The sequence below is a fragment of the Rhineura floridana genome, chromosome 7 (genome assembly GCF_030035675.1).
Source record: "Rhineura floridana isolate rRhiFlo1 chromosome 7, rRhiFlo1.hap2, whole genome shotgun sequence".
NCBI classification, from domain to species: Eukaryota; Metazoa; Chordata; class Lepidosauria; order Squamata; family Rhineuridae; genus Rhineura; species Rhineura floridana.
Window position 1 is genome coordinate 95,630,130 of NC_084486.1, and position 14,843 is coordinate 95,644,972.

The window sequence follows — 14,843 nt, forward strand, 5'->3', positions numbered from 1 at the left end:
AGTGCACTAACTGCCAATGAGCTACTGGGCCAATTCAGGATGCTGGTACTAGCATATAACGCCCTAAATGGCTTGGGATCCAAGTATCTAAAAGAGCACCTTCCCTAATATCAACCATCTCAGTTCCTACGATCAACAGGTGAGGCCTTGCTGGTGCCACTGAGCATTGCCTGGTTGGCACTGACCCATGACAGGGCCTTTTCAGTGGTGGCTCTCAGTTTTTGGAGTGTTGTCCCCAGTGAGTAATTTGAGTGTATTATTTTTATTGATTTATAAGATGTTGTGGGAGCTTTTCGAGCTGAAGAGTAGAGTAGAAATGCTTTGAATTAATGTATGAATATCCAATGGTGTATTTGCTTTAGCAGAAAGAAGTCTGCTCATGCACCCAGTTACAGCTAGACCCCAATCTACTGTAACCTTCTGTGCCACATTTCACAGGTCTCCCAACTCTCAGGATCAGGGTTTTTTTTTGAGGGGGGTGACTTAAGTGGGTAGGTCAGTGAAAATATGGGTGCCCCAAACTGCATGAGCACATGTACATTCTGCTAAGGTAAGACCAAATGGCAGATACAATCTAACATTTTTAGTCTGTATACTACTACTTAATGTAGCAGCCATTGTTATCACAATTTCAGTAAGATTTGTGTAAGGTTGGTAAATGCTACAGGTCATGGTTCTGTTCTTCAGGAGCACATTCCATAGCTGGATAGGAATTCAAGGAGTTATCATATCCAACCTCCTGCCCCAAGACTACGTTCTGTATGTTTGAACACACAAAAGGTCTCCATGCCAATGCCAGTTTGTTTATTTTTCAGAAAGCTAAAGGCCATAGTGATCACCATGGCTTACAAAGAGTGTTTCACCCCTCCAGTGTTACTGTCTCACTATAGGAATCTGCCATGTTACAAACACCTGTAGGCAACCTTTAAAGTACATTATTAATTCAGAAAACAAAATAGGAGCCTCCAAAGTGATATGCTCTGCTAGAATGAATCAGGCACACACCTATCATCTTCCTTACATTGTATGACAGCTGTCCAATACTAATCTACAGGCTTGGAAACCCCTCCAGCAAACCTTCATCATATTGCAGGCACCTGGTTGGCCACTGTGAGAACAGGATGCTGGACTAGATGGGCCACTGGCCTGATCCAGCAGGCTCTTCTTATGTTCTTATGCAGACCAGTTAACTGTAAAAAGAGCATCAATGAAATCAACCTTGATTGTGTAAGAGGTGTGGAGGGGAAAGACAGCTCAGTGTGATTGTGGTAAAAGTCAATTTGTGGTTTCAATATCCTTGCTTGAGCACTCTTGCCTGCTGCTTATACTCTTGTGTGGAAAGATGCACCAATTATTCATACAATGGAGAGAAAACTGAAAATCGGGCTGGGTGAAGATGTAGGATCATGTGATATGTGAAGATGAACAGGACTAGCTTGCTGTGTGGAAGCAGGCAATTTCAGCATCACCCCAACACAATCAGGAAAACAATCCAGAATGAACAAGATATGCATAAGGACAAGGTGCTCCTTGCACAAGTTGAAATGGGCAGAACATTCAAATCTCAAGAAGAAAAAATAACACTCATACAGTATATGGTTATAGTCAACTAAGTCAAACTTTGAGTAGACTCATTAAAAATGGATTTGTTAGCTATGACTAATATAAGATCATTATTTTCTATTTTGAGGAGGACAGCGAGATACAGTCCATGGAAATTACAATACTATTGCATATCAGAGGCAACACATATGGGCATACATTGTACTGGAAGTTGTCACTGCCATGTACTGCCAGCATGTATCAATTTCTTGTAAATTGACTGTCCAATTCTGTACCATAGGGCTAAGCATAATTTTCATGAGCTTCAATTGTTTTTGTTTCAAAATGTGCATGTTTTACATGGAGAAAGTTTCCATCCAACAGGCATACACATTATGTTCAAAATGTAACAGTTTTCCTGTTTTTTATCCAATCCTTGGACACAAAGCACTGCTCACAGGTGGAGATGGATGAATCAGTCTATTTCCTGTCCATATGCTCTCTCATAAGTCACACATGCTCTCTCATAAGTCCATTTTCTCCTGTTTCTACATTAAACTACTATTTTTTAAAGAAATGGCCTGCATGAAAATTTAAATATAAATACATATTTTAAGATTTTTATTCTTCTTAAAAGGCACACATTTGGCCTATTTTCTCTCAAAATGTGCATTTTACCTGCATTTTAATTCATTTATTTTTCGAGTCAAGAACTGCATCAGAACATCTGGGGAGTGCAAAGGCCAAGTTCCAATCAGCACATTCCCAAGATCAAAGTGCTCAAGTATCCCTACACACAAGGTACTGTGGAAAAGGCCTAATGGGCAGTTTTTAAAGCCCCAGGAAACTATACAGAGGATCTGAGTTATTGCCCAGGCCCAGGGCCAGTCAAGCTCAGAGCAGCTAAGCAAGTCTTGGGAACAAGAGAGATGCCTTATACCAAATTAGACCATTGGTCCATCTAGTTCAGTATTGTCAACACAGACTGGCAGCTTTCTCAAGGATTTGCAGATTAGGGTCTCACCCAGCCCTATCTGGAGATGCAGGAGATTGGACCTGGACTTTTTGCATGCAAAACAGATGCTCTGCCACCAAGCTATGGCCCTTTCCCTCATCTACAAGCTCAGTGATGCATAAGAACCCATCCATTAAATATTGTTATGAGTATGGGGGTTGGAATGGATGGTTCCTGTGGGTCCCCTTCTAGCCTCTGATTTGGAATCCTGTGCCTTGGAATGAGGAACTCGCTCTGCTGGTCAGATGAGTCTCTCTTTTGTTAAGCTATTATTATTGTTATTGTTATTATTTATTAAATTTATACCCCGCCTTATGGCCAAAAGACCCTCAAGGCGGCTTACAAAAACACAAATATAACAACACATCATAATACATCAATACAATAATGCAATTCTCAAAATTAAATAACAAATAACATCATTAAAAGAAAAGAAAAAACATTTAAATGTGTCACGATAAGAGAACCGCATTCAGCCAGGTTTTTTTTTACTAGATATACTCTGCTCTGGAGTTAAGACAATCTCAATTTGAAAGGACACAAATTGGCTCTTCTTCAGTTTTTTCAAGACCTGATCTTTTTCAAGATCTTCAAGACCTAATAGCGTGGCTAGGTTGGAGAATGGGTCTATCAGTTGCCCAGCAACTGGTGAATGGGCCAGGAAGACCCTTTTGTCATTGAAACTCTTCAGGAGAGCCTCCCCCCCCTTCCTAGCCACTAGCAGAAGTTTGTGCTTTGAGTGTTTTTAGAATGGTCTAGAGAAAGGCTGGTAACTGGAGGCAGGCAGAGAGACTGGTTCTCTGCACCATGGCATTTGGGGTGCCTCCTATAATACAGATGGAAAAGCTGGCTATTGGACTGCTAATGCCTTGAATCCCTCCATCCTAAGCTCAGGTTGGAATGTGTGTAAATAAACAAACCATATTTCATAAAGACACCACAGTCTCTGCTGACCTTCTTCCCAAAGGAAACCAAACCCTGCATGAGCGCAGGGACCCTGGAAATCTCACCACTCAGAGATTGGGGAGGCGCACAACAATATGTATAAAATCCCTCCCCCAACTCATGTGACTGGTAACAGTCCAGCTTTCCCCTGCTTGAGGCCCTGGTCCTGACTACAGGAATTTCCAAATGACAAGCAGTGGGAATCTGCTGGTCAGTTTTTGAGGCTGTCAGCAACACAGCTACAGCTGAACGCAATGCAGCATAAAGACCTAAGAAGGCTTCCCAAATATAATAAAGAGATAGGGCTTGAGGAGGGCAACATTACCCTGCTTGGTATGCTTATTAAGAATTAGTCTTATATTTTGCCCACTAAAATTCATTTAAGATATTAGTACTAGCATATAAAGCCCCAAACAGCTTGGGACCAAGTACCTAAAAGAGCGCCATACCCAGTATCAACCATCTTGGGTCCGCTGTTCCACTGAAGAGAGCAAGAGGAACAGCATCTGGGATATAATAGTTCTTATTATTATTCAATATGTAATTTCCATATCTTATCTTGTATTTTATATTTTGCATGGTATTCAGTATTTTATATTGTATTTTTGTTTTGTATTGTAAGCTCCTTTGAGCATTTCTGTAATAGAAAAGCAGGGCATATGTATCTAACCTAAACTAAGCTCAGGCCCTATGTCCAGCAGGCTGTTGATGGTGCACCACCATGGGTTGCTTGGTTGGCAGTAACCCATAACAGGGCCTTGTCAGTGGTGGTTCCCCATTTATGGAATGGCTTCCCTAGTGAGGTGTGTCAGTCTCTAGGAGAAATTTACGAACATTCCTATTTACCCAAGCATTTAATTGTCATAAAAATCTGTTCCAGGCCACCTTAAAATTATTGGTTTTGAGAGTAGGTGGTTGCTTTTAGGAGTTTTGTATTGTATTTATATATATGTATGATTTATATGTATTTATTTATATGTATGCTACTCTGGGCTCCTTTGAAGGGAGGGTGGGATATACATTTAATAAATAAATAAATGCTGGCTTGTCTCATTCTCTTTGATGACTTCACATACCACACTTCTATGTGATGGTCATAAAAATATTGCTTTTTAAAAATTCCTTTCAAGATGTCCATTCCTAGTTCTGTTCATTTGAGACCAAGACATGGACACCCTACAAAAGGTATTTTATCAGATTCATTTGCAGTCTCATTAATTGTGCACATTTATTTTATGTACAAGTTGCTCTTGAGCATATGATCAGTAGCATTTAACGGAAAAAAATGAATCACTGTGGCATTTTTATTGTTTTGATTGCCAGTCTTTAAGGAAACTCTGAAAACATTCCTATTCCAATCTGCATTGCTTATGTTGTACTTGAAGAATTTTAAGTCCATGTTTTAAAAGTAGTAGTTACATTGAAATTATTGTTTCTATGTGCTTAAAACTGTATATACACTGCCTTGAGAGGACAGTGTGTCCTGACAGGCAATTTATAAATCTTTAAATAATAAATAACTAAATAATTGCTCTGTTTACAAGTCCAAAAGGAATCTTTTGAAGGAAAACGTGAACTACAGTGTGAGAGCCAGGCAATGAATGCCAATTTCATGTTTAGCTAGTATTGAGCTGAAAATACCCCGCCCCCATACACACAGGTCACTGCCAGAATGATGATATTTTGCAGAGTGGGAAGATTCAAGTGCATACTAAAGGTAAAGGTGTCTCCGCACTCATAGTGCGAGTCGTTTCCAACTCTTAGGGTGATGTCTTGTGACGTTTACGAGGCAGACTGTATATATGGGGTGGGATTGCCAGTTCCTTCCCCGGCCTTTCTTTACATAAGAACATAAGAAGAGCCTGCTGGATCAGGCCAGTGGCCCATCTAGTCCAGCATCCTGTTCTCACAGTGGCCAACCAGGTGCCTGCTTTACCCCCCAGCACATGCCGGGTAGTCATTTTACTGACCACGGATGGATGGAAGGCTGAGTGGACCTCGGCCCCTTTTACCGGAGATTTGACTTCCTCCTTCTGTTGGAATCGAACTCTGGCCGTGAGCAGAGCTTTAAAGTCAATTAAAGTGATCTCTTGCCTTGGTACAACAAGTCCGCTTGAAAAGAAAGCAGACTTTTTGTGGTTTGGAAAGTGAAATTCACTGAAAAGTGTGGATGAACAAATGATTGATGGGAAGACGTGTAACCTCTGTGGCAAGTAAATTAGGATGAAAACTCATTGTCGTGTTATCTTCCTGCAAACAAATCAAAACAAATGCTCAATAAAGACTGGACTTAGTCTAACCTCCGAGTCAGCTTTGTGCAATGCTCAATAAACAGCTTGTTGGAGAAGCCCACATAATTCATTCCCCAAGTGGCAACGGATTTTGGGAGGGGAGCCTTTTCAGCCTGTATTTTTTCCCAGGGGGATGCACATATTTCTTAAACTGTTTCTCTCAGGGAATATCAGATAGCAGAAGCCATGCCTCTCCCAATTACCTCAGACATAGAGTTATGCTGCAGCATGGGGGGGGGATGGCGGCAGCTGGCAGCTAGCAACCAAGAGGAGCTCCCTGAAAGTGTTCTTAAAAGACAGTGAAAAGAAAGAAAAGCTGCCATTGTCATCCCACTGCACTGCAGGCAGTGGAATCCTGCCCCAGGTGAGCCTACTCGTGAACTTAATAAACAACAACAACAACAATAATAATAATAACTTGCCAACATTTACCTGCTGTGATTCTGCCAGTTTACTGAAAGTAGTGCCTGAATTTGCGGGGAGGGCACAAAAATTGTCACCTCAGTGGGGGTGGTTTCTCATGAGTGTGATTATGCTAATATTCCCCCCCAAAAAACACTATTGGTGAATCCCCTCCATCTCGAATAACATTTGCTGAAATGCCCACTCCCTCACTTTCCTTTGGGATGCTGTTTTTGCTCAGTCCTGTCCCCCCACTGACACACATCTCCATCCCAGATGTCCGCACACCAGGAGAGAAAGCACAAAAACAAAATAAAAGCCAAAAAACCCTACCCTTTCTTAGGAAGGACCTTGTTAGGAAGCCAGACTTCACTGATCAGGAATACCTTTTTCTTGTTGAATGAAAGCCATTGGCTGGTTGGTTTGTCCTTGCTACAACAGGCTGCAAATGTTACTTGCTAGTCTCTGTGAGTGTGGATTGAACTTGGAAGTGAACTTTCTCCAGTTATGCTTTTTGGAAAGAGGGAACTTCTCCAGACTGCACAATCTGAACTTCTCCGGACTGCACCATGAGAAATTAGACTGCAATGAAGTACCATTCATTTTCTTTTACAGAGCTCTAAAAACTCTCTCTATGGGATAGATTTCAGTACAATCAGCCTGTTTCTCATTAAGCATGAGAGCAGAAAGTATCTGCAAAGTTGTGGTGCTTTTGAGAGCATGTTTTCCATTCCAAGGGAATAAATGCCACTGTACTCTGTAAGACTTACTTCTATGAATACTTGCAGCTGGGAGAAAGGGACTGGAAGCTTTTGTGGATGATCAAGTTGATAAAGCTGCAAGAAAGTGACTGGAAGGGGAAACCATGGAAAGGGGAAACCATGAAGTGGCCAAATTATGATGACGCTATACAGATTTTTGAAATCATTTCTTTATACCGAGCATGTTCACCACTACTGAGTAATCGCATTAGGGCTCCATTTGATTATTCCTCCTTCCCCCATCTGTTCTCCTTCTCCCAAAATCTTCCATTGATAGCAGTTGATGGCTAGCATACTGTACTAAGATAAGACCTCACAGCAGAGCTTGGAAAAGTTACTTTTTTGAACTACAACTCCCATCAGCCCCAGCCAGCATGGCTCCAAACTGGGCTGATGGGAGTTGTAGTTCAAAAAAGTAACTTTTCCAAGCTCTGCCTCATAGTTGGCTTCTAGGAAATAATGACTGACTTACAGACCCACGCACAATTTGTTGACCCTCCCAATAATGGGGGGGGGGAATTCCTATGGGAAAAAAACATTAAAAACTTCCAGGATGAGTAGATTCATCAGAAGAATTGCAGGTTTCAGTACAGTTGTCAGCATCTGGAGGACTGATGGAAACATAGTATTCAACTGAAATTTTGCTACTGTTGAATTTCAGTGGCATAATTCATCATAGCTATCACACAATTGACATTTCCACTAAGCGTTAGCTTTTAAGGATACAAGATTTTCATTATTTATCATTTCTATAGCATATTTCATTCATGTATGTAAAGTGCTAATTCATCACATTTCCCCCTAATAATAGCCGTTTGTGAGGAATGGCCATATGACTGAACAACCGGGGGGGGGGGAGAAATTTGATTTAGTTCACCCTTAAAGGTGAACCAACCTAATTCACACTTTCTGGAAAAAGAACCAAAGAACCAAAATACAGCTGTCCTTTGAAATTTGCACCTCTCTACATTTTGTAATGCAATTCTTCAGCTAAGCAGTGCATACAAAGATGCATATAATATCGTGCACATAAAAATGCATATAATCATGAAAATAACATACAGAATGCACTATAATAGGAAAAATGTTTTTGCAGACATGTCTATATTAGGGGAAAATGCATACAAATGTGTATATTAGGAGAAATTCACACTAAAATACTGATTTTCATGAGGACTTTTTAAAGAAAAATGTGCACGTTGTTGTGGAAATGTGCAGAACTGAACTTAAGACTGGAAAAATGAGAAACTGAGAGAAACCAAAATTGTCAGATTCTGGGGGTGGGAGTGGGGAGAGAGGCTGCTCCTAAGTGCTACAGATACAAGTAAAATCTTGTAGTCACTGAACATCCCTAGTAAACACTCCTGTTCAGAAAGAAGGGGTGCATGTGATAGAGATTTATCCCCTGCTTATAACCATGTGGAACTTTAATTTTTATAGCAGGGCTGTGCATCTGATAACAATTTTGTTTTGTATGATTTTTGTTTAATTTTTTAAAAATAGTTGTTTTAAAATTTAGTTTTAGCTTTCCATTGTTCTCTATGAGAATAATTACAATCCTTCACAGAGTTTCTGATGCTTTCGTCCTCAAATAGTTGCTGGTAACTCTTCAGTGGCTTCCAGCTGCTAGAGAAATGACTGGCAGGCAACAGGTACAGAGAGGTATTGTTGGCAACCAGCAGGAGAGAGAAAAATCATCCCATACACTAAAATGGAATGGTGGACAGTGGTGCATGTCTGCCTGCGTGCAGAGAGGTGAAACTTGCATGTGAGAGAATGGTAGTGCAAAGAAAGTAAGTTAAGAAGCCTCTGTTTGGTCTGGGGTGCAAAGAAAACTTTTCCCATGAAAGCAGTTGGCAATGTGTTGGCGTGAGGGTAGTTTATCTCTCTCCATCAGGTGGACAGCAGCTACGGCAGAGCACATTACTCAGTTTCTCCTTTATGTGGGGAGCACTAGCATGAGTTCACAAGGTCTAGTCTTTCTTCTTCAGGCAGGCAGAATCAGCATGACAGTACAGTGGTCAGTCTCTTTCAGAGCAGGTAGCATCAGGTTGACATCACAATGGTCAGTATCTCTTTTTAAACCAATCAGCATCACCATGACATCACAATGACCAGTCTCTTTTTCAAGCAAACAGCATCAGCAAGATGTCCCAGTGCCCAGCCTTTCTGCTTGAGGCAGCATGTGGGCACTATGCTTCTCTGCCCATTTCCCCCACCGCCATATGCACTGGAGGACGCAAAAACAGGACCACGAAGGCACAGTCTTTTTCAAATTAAGGTGAGCCTATAGGAGCATACTGGTACAGTCTCTCTTTCTCAAATTGAGATGGGCAGTACCAGTGTGAACACACTGGCCATCAGACTCTCTTGTGCTGGAATGAGCAGCACCAGGTAGGCAGAGACTCAGTAGGCAAGAGGAGGAGTTGACAGACAATGCACCCCAGCTATTACGGGTCTATTTAGAGTGAGTAGCTTAGGACCAAAAAGAAGTGTATACATGGCAGGGTACTGGTCAGCAGAGGGAGCTGAGTATTGTTGGGGTTAGTTGATTGGAGCTAGAGGTGTTGGTGCTTGGGTGCTCACAAAGTTGGCCAGAAGAAGAAGAATACAGCAGAGGAAAAGGATCAGGGAAGACCAAGACCTGAGAGGCAGGTGGAGTGGCCTGGTGGCCAAAGACTTGCTGGTGATAGCTGAATCCCTTGGCTTCAGCTGAAAAGGGGGGAACCAGTCTGCAGTGCTGAGGGGAGACGTGAGAAGCGGCTGGGAAAGTTGGTCTCTCGTGACGGGTAAGGGTACCAGAGCCCAGATGGCCAGGGCAGTGCAAGACAAGCCCGCACTTCAGAACATCAGTAAAGGGTTGCAAAAAGAGGCTTCCAGCAGACTCCTCAGTAAAAGATTTGGTAAGCTTAACTTGCCGTCCTGGGCTCCTACTGGGAGGAAAGGCGGGATATAAATCTAATAAATAAATAAATAAACTTGGGTGGAGGGAGAGGGGTGGGGAGAATAAAAGTGCAATTTGGCTAAAGGGTTTTGAAAGGGTAACTGATTGCTTAAACCTGTCTTAGCTTAACATTAACTGAATACAAAATATTGGTATATAAAGTTACAATACCTAGCTAAGTGTATTTAAGGATACAGTACTATTTTAAAGTAACCAGATACCCTTGTGCACTTAATAATCTTGAAATAACCGAACATAAATACCATTGTTAAATATAATATCTCTGAGTAGCTTTGAATCACATATGTACCACACAGTTACTGGGTTGTTTGTAAAAAGGGTTCAGAGGGAATAAGTGAGGCTGAATGGTGGCAGCGAAATGGATTTAGGAGAACCATTATAGTGGAAGTAGGGTTTTGTTATTATAGAGTAAGTAAGTAAATACCCTCCCTTCCCTCCAAAAGCAGAATAGGAGACTTGGGAATCTCTGAAATGTCTGTTGTTAACCTTGTTTTAAATTTGTATTATGGCTTATTTGTTAGTGTACACTATTGTGAAACATTTTGGAAGCATTTTGTTTGAAAAGTGGTCTATAAATCTTTTAAATAAAAAACAAAATCAAGTGCAAATATATCACTGAGAAATCTAACAAAAGACAAGTGTGCATGCATATCGGCAGAGTTTAGGCCAGGGACTTGGCTTTGTTCTGCACCATAAGCTGCAGTTCCACCATTCTCCAATAAAGAATTAAAATCTGATTCAAAGCTCTGAGCTCTACAATCACTTTGAACTGCCTCAAATGAACATGTGACACTAGTTTATTTTATTTTTTTTTAAAGTTCTGAAAGATCTTGATGTCTCTTGTAAATTCAAGAGGGATTTCTTTAAATAATACCTCAATCACTTCTTGATGTCAAAATAGGAGATGTTCACAAGTTTGTAAACATTTTAATGTGAAAAGCCAGCACGTGATTTTTGCCTCAGATGTACACTGGTATGGCATTCTCTGCCTGATTTGCTTTCATTTCTTTTGTAACACATTATGTTGCTTTCTTTCCTAGCAATGTCCCCTTAGTCAATATTCAGGGCAAAGTGGAATACAGCAAAACAAAACAACAGGCCCCGAGGAAAAAAAAGGCATTGAGTGACTCCTTGGGGTGATTTAATGATGCAACTGGAGAGTCCTCTGGCGTAGGCTTCATACCATGAGGGAGCAGTTAAAAATTGTCTCAGGCAAGGTTCAGCTAGTGCGGGTCAGTTCCTAAGCACGCATCTTGTCATACATCTTGGGACAAGAGCTGTTGCAGAGAAGAAGAAAAGAGGCAGCATAAACTGTTTGAAAGAGCAAAACCTTGTTACAGGTTCAGTGGCTGGTGTCATTTCTGCACATAGTAAAGGCATCCATTAATGCACAGAACCGACAATGAATTAAAATGTTGTTAAGACTGTTGAAATTCTCAGGAGTGCATCTGCATGTAGCCTACTGATTTTTTTTCACCTAAATCAAGATTTGAGATGAATTTGAAAGGTCTGGTGCAGGTGAAGCATAGAAAATTCTGAGGGAAGAAAAGGCACTTTTGATAAAATTAATATTTCCCTGGGAGGTTTCACACATCTTAGCAGTATATGATTAGAACACAACGTTTGGGCACTAAAGTTTTTTGTTGATGCCCCATCTGCACGATACATTTAAAGTGTTATCGTACCACTTTAAACAGCCACGGCTTTCCTCAAAGAATCCTGGAATTGCAGTTGTTAAAGATGCTGAGAGTGGTTGGAAGATCTTTATTCCCCTTATAGAGCTCGAATTCTCAGAGTGATTTCACAGTTAATCCCTCTTTCCACGTAAACCCCCTTCCCAGAGAACTCTGGGAATTGTAGCTCTGTGAAGGAAGTAGGGATCTCCTAGCAATTCTCAGCACCTTTAACAAAGGACTGTACAGTTTCTAAGATTCTTTGGGGAGAGCCATGACTGTTGAAAGTGATATACTGCTTTAAATGTATCATGCAGATAGGGCCCAAATATTTATTAGTTTAGCTCTCTTGAAAGTACCACATCCAACTATTTTATTTTATTTTATTTAACAAAATGTGTATACTGCTTGAATGTAAAGACATCTTAATGGTTTTCAAAAACATTAAAATTATCTATAAAATAGTTAAAAGCAAGTAACTAAAAACATATTTAAAACAATTAAAATAGCTACTAACTAAAAAGATTAAAACAGATCAACATCTATGTGTCCAAAAAGGCTAGCCTAAACAGAAAAGTTTTAAGCAGGCACTGAGAGGAATACAGCGAAGGCTCCTGCCTGATGTCAATAGGCAGAGAGTTCCAAAGAGTAGGTGCACCACACTAAAAGAACTATTTCTTACAAGTGTGTAATGAGTATTATGTGGCACCCGTAACAGTGCCTGTTCTGCAGAGTGATGGGCTTGAGTGGGCACATATGGGGGTAAGGCAGTCTCACAAGTAAACTGGTCCCAAACTGTTAAGACTTACTAGTAATAACACCTTGTACTTGGCCCAGTAACAAATTGGCAACCAGTACAAATCTCTGAACAGAGGTGTTATGTGTGGACATGATCTCACCCCCATCAGAAATCTGGCTGCAGCATTCTGCACTAATTGCAGTTTTCGGGTCAAGTGTAAGGTAAGCTCCACATAAATTGCATTGCAGTAATCCAGTCTTGAAGTCACCAATGCTTGAACTACTGTGGCCAAGCTCTCTCAGTCCAGGAGTGGTTATAGCTGTCCCACCAGGTACAGCTAATAAAAGGCACTTCTAGCCACTGAGACTATCTGGGCATCCAGTGACAGAGCTGGATCCAAAGCACCTCCAGACTGTGTAGCTGCTCTGTCAGGGAGAGTGCAACCTCATCCAGGGTAGGCAATTAACCAATTTTTCAGACATGGGAACCACTCACCCACAGTGCCTCCATCTTGCCAGGCTTCAAGCTTAGCTTATATTTCAACCATCCCACCACTGCATCAAGGCACTGTTTCAAGCTGAGTTGATAACCCATGAAAGGCACTTTCTGGACCGGTGTCCTAGGCAGTTACCTGGGTCACCTCCCATAAGTTGAGTCCCAAAGAATCAAGTCCAGTAGGACTTGTTCTCAAGTAAGTGGGCACAGAATTGCAGCTCAGCTTGGACAATGTGTAATGAGAGAGACAAAATGTTCCCCTTCTGGATTCACAAAGTCACAGCATATCTCTCTTCTTTAAGAGAAGTTGTCATCCAATAAACTATTCTGCATAAGCCTGAATACTTTTGCCTTGCTCTACTACGCTCTTTTTACTCTTTTATCTAGAGCGACAAGGTTTGTTCTGCTGGAAGTCAGAACCAACGAAGCAGGAAATTTACTTCTACTGGTGAAGAGATAGTGACTATGAGGAAAAGAACACAAGAATGAATTGAATTGCAAGAGCATGTCAGGTTTTGAAGGGAAAGTCACGTTATAAGCATCTGATTCAGAATTCTCCTCAGGAAACTTTATCCACCACATGGAAATGATGTCAGGTATTTATTATTACTACTACTACTACTACTACTACTACTACTACTACTACTACTACTACTATTACTTTGATTTTTATCCTTTATCGCAAAGTAGCCCAGCGTGACATACAGCAAAGCAATTAAAGCAATATTTTTTCAAAAAAAAAAAAACATTAAAAGGAAACCAAATATCCTCACAATGAATATTATCAAAGTTGCCAGACACAATATCTTTCATCCATCAAATGCCTGGTTGAACAGGAATATTTTTAAATTCTGCCTAAACATTAATAATTTCCATGTCATAAGGTAATACTAATGACTTCTTAAAAGTTGTGAATTGAGGGTAGTGATGGGCAAGCTCCACTCAGCCCAATTAAGGCTGGGTTCAGGCAATATGATTTCATTTGATGAGTGTTCTTTGACTGCTTGAAATTAAATAATGTCTTTTCTTTTCAAGCCCATTCTGACTCCTGGCCCTGTTGCTCTAGGGCCTCAGACCCTGACATATACTCCCTTGCCACCTAGGGGATCCTATTATCCCCCTTCTTTGCCCTGGTCCCTGAAACCTTTTTGGCAGTGGTGGGAGCAGGGTTGCTGTTATTGTCAGAGACTGTTATATAGACAAGCAGGTTGAGGTAACCTTCGCAGATTACCTCTCAAATCTGTGAAGGGTCAAATCTGTGAAGGGTCTCTATGGGCTTGTCTATTGAAGCCCATTCCCTATGCAGTGAGAGGGCTAATTATTAGATCACTGTGATTAGGGAGGACATGTCCAGGCTTGTACTGGATGTCCTCTTCAAGGCTCATGAGAGCTGTGAGCTCCCATGAGAAGTACATTCCATCTGTATTTACTGTCCATGAGTCAAGCAGGAGCCTGGTAGGCACACAGCTGCTGACCTGAGGGAGGGGTCAGGTAGACCATATCTATCAGCTTGTTACACAGACAGAGAGGAGACACACAGGAAGACACAGCTGGGGAACAGACGAGGGAAGACACAGGAATCACCCTGCACAGCCACAGCTCTACCCAGACTGAGAACCCTAGTGACGGAGGCCCCTTCCAGCAGTGATGGAGTGGCAACTAACTGCCCCTGGGGGATCTCCTAAACACTGTTACTAAGGAACATGAGATATACTTATTTCTGTGTGTATGGTCAGCAATAAACGCTACTAGACTACTTACCTCTTGGTGTTTTAATGGCCTAATTGAGATTCACAAACTAACTGCCTCTAACCAATGAACTGGCAGTAACTTTGGCCCAGGGGTAGCGCTAGTTGCCAGTTGTGCCTCCATGCATGGCAGGGCCTAGAATTTCAAAACAATGGGGGAAATTTCCCATAGCTCCTAATATCCAAACTATGGTAACTATTTCTCATTATTCCCGATACCCTCCATGCTACTATGCATATGGCAATGTCTGGGTACCACCATTAGTT

At 41.3% G+C, this 14,843-nt stretch overlaps 1 long non-coding RNA gene across 1 annotated transcript in view; it reads right to left on the reverse strand.

Annotated features, from left to right (window-relative positions):
- Positions 1-10,865: 10,865 nt before the first annotated feature.
- Positions 10,866-14,843, reverse strand: part of LOC133388463 (uncharacterized) — a 36,823-nt gene continuing 32,845 nt past the window's right edge. Inside the window, exon 3 of the long non-coding RNA XR_009763818.1 lies at positions 10,866-11,198. This is a non-coding gene — a long non-coding RNA (uncharacterized LOC133388463). The remainder of the gene's footprint in view (positions 11,199-14,843) is intronic.